Raw genomic sequence first — 6,514 nt, 5'->3', positions numbered from 1 at the left:
CCTCGGGAACCGTGAGCTCTCCACCCGGGGACGCCGCCCGCCGGCCGAGGCGGCCGTGGCGGGGGGGGGCGACACCCTCACGTGGGCGAGGACGGCTCGGTCCCAGACGGTGGAAGGGGGACGCGGTGCGGCCGGGTGGGGTGGGGTGGGGTGGGCCGGGGGAGGGGGCGGCGGCGGCGTCGACGGCGACGGGGAGGGGGCGGCACGCGCACACGGCGAGGGCCGCGGGGCAGGGGCGCGGGGCGCCCGCCCAGGGAGGGAAAGTGCCGAGGCACGACCGGGCCACCAGGAAAACAAGCGCGGGGTCCCACCGCCACACACACGAGGGCGGTCCCACGACGCCTGAGACGCCGGCCGGCCCCAGCCACCCCGGGGCCTCCCACGACCCGGCCCCGCCGCCAGGCCCCGCGTGCGACGGTCCCCCCGCGTACCGCGGAGGGACCCCGTCCGTCCAACCGAGCTCAAACCCCTCCGTCCTCGCCAGATCCGCCGTCGTCCGAGTCCGACCCCCGGGGCCCGCGCCCCGGGTGAACGCCCCCGAGCGAGGCGGCCCGCACCGTGCCCGCAACACCGCCACCGGCTGCCGACTCGCGGCGAGGGCAGGCGCGACGGGCTCCTCGCGGCTGCGGGACTAGGGAGTCGTCGGGACGCCCGGGCGTCCCCGCCCGCCCCCCTCGGCCTCGCCACCGAGAGGGGGGTGTGTCACCGCACGCGCACGCACACGCACGCGCACGCGCACGCGCGGCCCCGCGCCGGACGCCCGGCCTTGGCGGGACCCTCCCCCGACTCAGAGGGGGGAGGCGCGGGCCGCGGTAGGCAAAGAGCGGCGCCCGGCCCCACCGCGGGGCCGGCGCAGAGAACCCTCCCGCCGCGAAGGCGAGGGGCTCCGCCCACGTGCTCTGGCAGTCGCCAACACCGTGGCCACTGCACGCGCGGGAGGGGCAGCGGCTGGGGGGTCCGGTACCCCAAGGCTCCCTCTCGGATCGCTAGAGAAGGTTTCCTCACCGAGGGGGCGTCGTCCCCCCAACCCATCGTCTCCCCTTCGGGCCCGCCCACGGAGGCGCTCCACGAGCCGCCAAAGTCCACGACTGGGCGGGGTTTGGGAGAGGGGTCTGCGGTATGGGTAAGCACGAGGCCCAGAGGAGCATTCGCGGCCACAGCCGGGGGCACAACCTCCGCCGCCCCCAGGCCCGTCCATCGGGGGCCCCGAGAGGAGGGAGCACGCCCGAGAGGGGCGGAAAGACCCCCTTCTCTCACAGGCCCCGGCCCAACGCGCTCGCCACCCACGCCCGCGTGCGACCCCCTCCCCCCCGACCGCCACAAACACACACACACGTGGGGGGGGAGGGTGGGCACACGCGGACGCTCGCCTGGCCCGAGTCAGTCCCCCCGTGCCACAGCAACACCGTGGGAGGACGACCGCGACGAGGCGGCCCCTGTTTCCCCCAACCGAGGGAGGGAAAACAGAGGCACGCCTCCCTTACCGTCTCGACCCCCCCAAGAGAGCCACTCACGGGACGCACCACCGCGGCGGCGGGGACCCCGAGGAGCACGCTGGGAGAAGGGAACGACACCACCGCTCGGCCTCGGGCACCTGAGGGACGACCTGGAGCGCTCCAGGGGCACCACAGAGGATCGAACGAGGCACGCTCACGCACCGGCAGGGGCGCGCGGCGCAGCGGCGGGACGGCACCCCCCCACCAACGCGGGGAGGACCGCCCACGGGGGCAACACGCCGAGGAGGCGAAGCGAGAGCGTCTGCTGCGTCCGAGGACCACGGCCCCGCCACCCACGCCGTGAGGCAGGGGGCGGGAGGCCGAAGGTCAGGGCCGGGGACCACCACCCCTGCCCTTCCCCACACCCCTCGACAGGCCGGGAGAGCGTGAGGAGAGAGGCGGGGAGGCCCGCGGACAGAACGAGAAGAGCGGTCCCGTTCGCCAAGAACGTCCGTCCCTCGTCTGGCGCGACCTTAAGGCCCGGCCCAGGAGAGCGCGACATCACCACATCGATCAGTCATGCCAGAGAGCCAGGGACCACCAGGCCCCGAAGGGGAGGGGCACGCACAGCGAGGACCATCACCAGAGGAGCCTGCTTCGGCCTCACCGGCGGCACCCCAAACCCCCTCTTTCTTTTTTTTTTTTTTTTCTCCTCTCAGGCAAAAGTGGCCGACGACCCCGCGAGTGAGGAGAACGCCTGACACGTGGCACGGAGCCTGCGGGGTGGGGTCGTCGTCTCAGCCACCACCGGGTGCCTGCGGCGGGGAGGGGAGTCACACGGGGTAGAAGACCCAACGCCCCGCCGCCCTCGGGTGAGCCAGAGACCGGAGGCGGCACCGCGGGTCGGGTCAGCCGGACGCACACACGAGAGCCGGCGCGCAGGCCCAGGCGGGCGGCTCAAGTGGCGAGGGTCGGCTCGGCCACCAGACGGCGATCCAAAGCCCAGGACCCTGCGCGCGTCCAGACTCCCAAAGTCCTCAGCGACAGACGCCAGAGAAGACCGTGTCAGCACCTATCTGGTGGCAAAAAAGGCCCATTTCGGGCGAAAAAAATCACGGCGCCCGGCAGCGGGGCCCACGCACGCGTCGCAGGGGGGGTCCCCGGGACCTCGGTCCGGCCGCCTGTCCCCAACACTTCCCCATCCACACCAGCCCCGGAGCTCTCGGGGCCATCTGGTCGACCCGAGGAGCTTGGGGGGAGTGGGGGGGGGGGGTGGGGGGGAGGGGGGGGGCGGGCCAAGCGGGGCGGGCAAACGTGGGAGAGGGCCGCGAGCCGGGTCGCCCTCCCCGGTTCACCCGCACGGGCAGGTACCGGTCCCTCCGAGTCTCCGGGCCAAGACTTGGTGAAAGGAAAAGAAATATCTCACTCGGCCGTCTCCGACGAGCGGGCCCCACGGGGGACCGCGCCCGGGCCCGGGCCGCCCTATCCGGGCCACCCAGGACGGCTCGGGCGGGCCGGTCCCCACCCCCACCCCGGCCGGGACTCGCGGCGGGTGGAGGAGAGGGGGCGGGGGAGGGAGGGTGAGAAAAAACTCAAAGTCCGCCGACCAGGACCCCCCGTGGGCACGCTGAAGGGCCGGGTGCGCCCTCCCCGGCCACCCGCGCGAGCAAGGCCCGGTCCGTCCACGTCCACGGACCCAGGGGCACTTGGAAACATTTTGCCCCGGGAGGCGCCTCCCAGGCGACCAGAGCCCACGAGGGAGGGACCGCACCCGGGCCCGGGCCCGGGCCGGTCTCTCCGGGTCACCCCTCGCGGCCCAGGCCGGTCCCCACCTCCCGAGTCCGACTCGGCCAAACATCGGTGAGAAAGAATCCGACCACCGGGAGGGGCCCCACGCGCGCCCGCCACCGAGCCCGTCGCGCCCGCCACCGGCCTAACCTAAACGCACGGGCCCGGGCCGGTCCCCCACCTTCCGGAGCGGGGCGCTGTGGGGACCGCGGAAGAGAGGAAGGGAGGGTGGGGGGGGTCGGGGAATGAACGCTCCAAAGGGTGAGCCAGGAGAAAGCCCGACCGACCGCCCATCCGCAGGCGCTCCGGAGGGCGCGGAAGACCCTCTCCCTTCCCACCGCGGCGGCCCGGCCCAGGTCGTGTCGGGTGGCCGGGTCGGTCCCCGCGGCCGGAGGGGAGCGGACGGATGCTGGTCGACCGTGCCAGGCGGTCCCCCAGAGCGGCTCGAGAGCGCGGCGACGGTCACACCCTCATAGACCTGCACGCCCAATCTCAAGCGACAGCAGGAGGCGCCCACGCCTGGGCGCCACCGGGACAGTGGCCACCAGCGTCGCCTGGCTGCCGGAACTCTGCCTCGGGCCCGGCGGCCGACTCACAGCCCTCACGAAGGTCGCCGAAGCTCCAGAGACAAGGGACAATATAAAAGCGGCCGCCAGGTGGCTCCCGACAACCGGCTCCAACGTCCCCGGGCCGGATCCCTGTCGCCGGCCGGCCACCGAGGACGCGGCGGCAGCGCCGGGCCGCCCAAACGCCCGAGCTCAGCCCGGGACGAGGCGGCGGGCGTCTGGCGCGGCGGCCCCGTGTCGTCCATCTCGGAGCTAGCTCCCCGGTCGGCACGACACGACACGGTGCGACCCGGGCAGCAGACGGGGGTGGGGGGGTGGGGGGCGGGGGAAGCCGGGGAGATGTCGCCGGGAGGCTGTCTCGGAGGAGACGCGCTCCCCAACGCGATTCCTGGGCGGGGGGGAAATCCCGCGGAGACGCCGGCGGGGCCCGGGGCGCCCGGCACGGGTTGCCCAGAGGGGCACGAGCAAGATCCCCGGCTGCCCGGACGGGGGGGAGGGAGGGAGGGAGGGAGGGAGGGAGGGAGGGAGGGAGGGAGGGAGGGAGGGAAGGAGGGAGGGACGGATGGAGGGACGGAGGGACGGAGGGACGGATGTAAGGACGGAGGGACGGACGGAGGGAGGGAGGGAGGGAGAGAGAGAGGGACGGAAGTCGGGGACTGGCAAACCGAAACCAGGCAAGCGCTCAGGGAACAACGCAGGAATTCGTCCAAAGACAACACATGGGTGCTGCGAGGGTGGGGAAAATGCACTTGCGGTCACGAGAACATGGATTTCATAACGGACTGACCACGATCCATCACGGGCCGGGCGGGGGTGGGGGGGGTGGGGGCGGGTGAGGCGGGGGTTGGGGGAATGCGGGCGGCTGGTGGGGAGGGGGCGAGGGTGGAGTCAATAGCCATCCACTAAAGAAACTGAGTTCCGGTACGTCGACACAAGGCAACACTCTGAGTGCGAGTGTGTGTGAGCGTGTGTGTGCGTGTGCGTGCGTGCGTGTGTGTGTGGAGTGCGGTGAGTACTGACAGCGAACCGTAGTCCCACCGGGACCACACCAAACCATACCAACCAAGAAGTCAAGCTGTAGAACTTCTCTGGCCTTTAAAACAAAGAGAAAAGCGTGCACGTATCGCATACGTACACACATTACGTACGCTTGTGGCATACGTATACGTGGACGTGGACGTATAAAGGCCTAGGACAAGCCCAAGCACATCCCGTCAGGGGAGCCTATCCAAAACAGACCAAGACCTCACACAATTCAGCCTCCAGAAAACAAGCGACCCAGTGAGAAAAGTGGGCAGGAGGCCAGAACAGAACATTTTCATTAGAGAAAAAAAAGAAGAAGAGAAAAAAAGAAAAAAAGAAAAAAGAAAGAAAGAAAGAACACAACTTTCTTAGTAAAAACCAAACAAACAAAACACAACAACAAAACAAACAGAAATAAAACAGAAAACCTCTTTTAGTGAAAGAATTCAACGGGGCAACGAAAAAAGCGCACACACGCATCTCTCTGGACGAAGATATTCGGACAGGCACAGGATCTGGAGTTGCGACAGCAAGTTCGTACAAGCAGAAAAAGTGCCTCCTTCCTCCCGATCCAACACGTATTTTTCAAGCTGAGAGAGACCACCACCACCGTGGCACGCCGGAGGGAGGACTCAGAGATGTCACCCGGCGGGTGAGAGAACGGCTCTCCGACAAAAGACAGCAGTATGGAAAACAGAAAGGAAGTCCCTCAAAACACTGCACAGAAAACTACCATGCGACCCAGCAACTCCACTAAGTGCCCACGGAGGGGGTAAAGACGACATGTACATGTCTATCTGTACCAACACCTGTAACGATGGAGAGATAGGTACGGACGCACTGTTAGCGCTCTCTGTGCCCGTACGTCTATATCTATGAGAGAAGGACCGGGTGGGGGGTGGGGGGTGGGGGGTGGGGGTGCGGAGAGAGAAGTGAGACAAAGAGTGGACAGTCACGTGAGTGCAGTAGGTAAGGAAGATTAAGACGACAAACAAACTCCCAACAGTGGTCCTGTAAGTCAACCATCAAGATTTCGATATCATGATGTCATCAAGCACCAACCCTTCTGAAGGGACACAGCGACACACAGGGCTCACTTGGCAGGGCAGTTCAGGACCCTAAAATGACCGTGAAAGGTGAAGCTCGAAAAAGCAATCTTGTTCATCCACGGGGGGAAAATACCGTTCTCCCACGACATTCAAAAATCCTATCAGGGGGCTTCCCTGGTGGCGCAGTGGTTGAGAGTCCGCCTGCCGATGCAGGGGACACGGGTTCGTGCCCTGGTCCGGGAAGATCCCACATGCCGCGGAGCGGCTGGGCCCGTGAGCCATGGCCGCTGGGCCTGCGCGTCCGGAGCCTGTGCTCCGCAATGGGAGAGGCCACAACAGTGAGAGGCCCGCGTACCACAAAAAAAAAAAAAAAAAAAAAAAAAAAAAAAAAAAAATCCTATCAAAACATTTTAAAACTCTCTTACTCGCTCACCATTTAAAAGGTAGAGAAATAAAAAGAGAGCCAAAGTACGATTTATTGAGTGGTGGACCGTCACAGAAAGCATGCCATGAAAGCCTCCGATTCATTTTGGAAGGTCCTAGGAACAGCAATCTTCAACATTGCTCTCCTGCCTGCCTTCTTGGCGTGGTATCTTTTCTACATCTGGATAAGCAGTCCTAGGTTTTGTGTGTTTGCTTGTTATTCCCCTAA

This window comes from Kogia breviceps (genome assembly GCF_026419965.1).
Source record: "Kogia breviceps isolate mKogBre1 chromosome 20 unlocalized genomic scaffold, mKogBre1 haplotype 1 SUPER_20_unloc_3, whole genome shotgun sequence".
NCBI lineage: Eukaryota > Metazoa > Chordata > Mammalia > Artiodactyla > Physeteridae > Kogia > Kogia breviceps.
Note: the sequence above shows the minus strand (reverse complement) of the source record.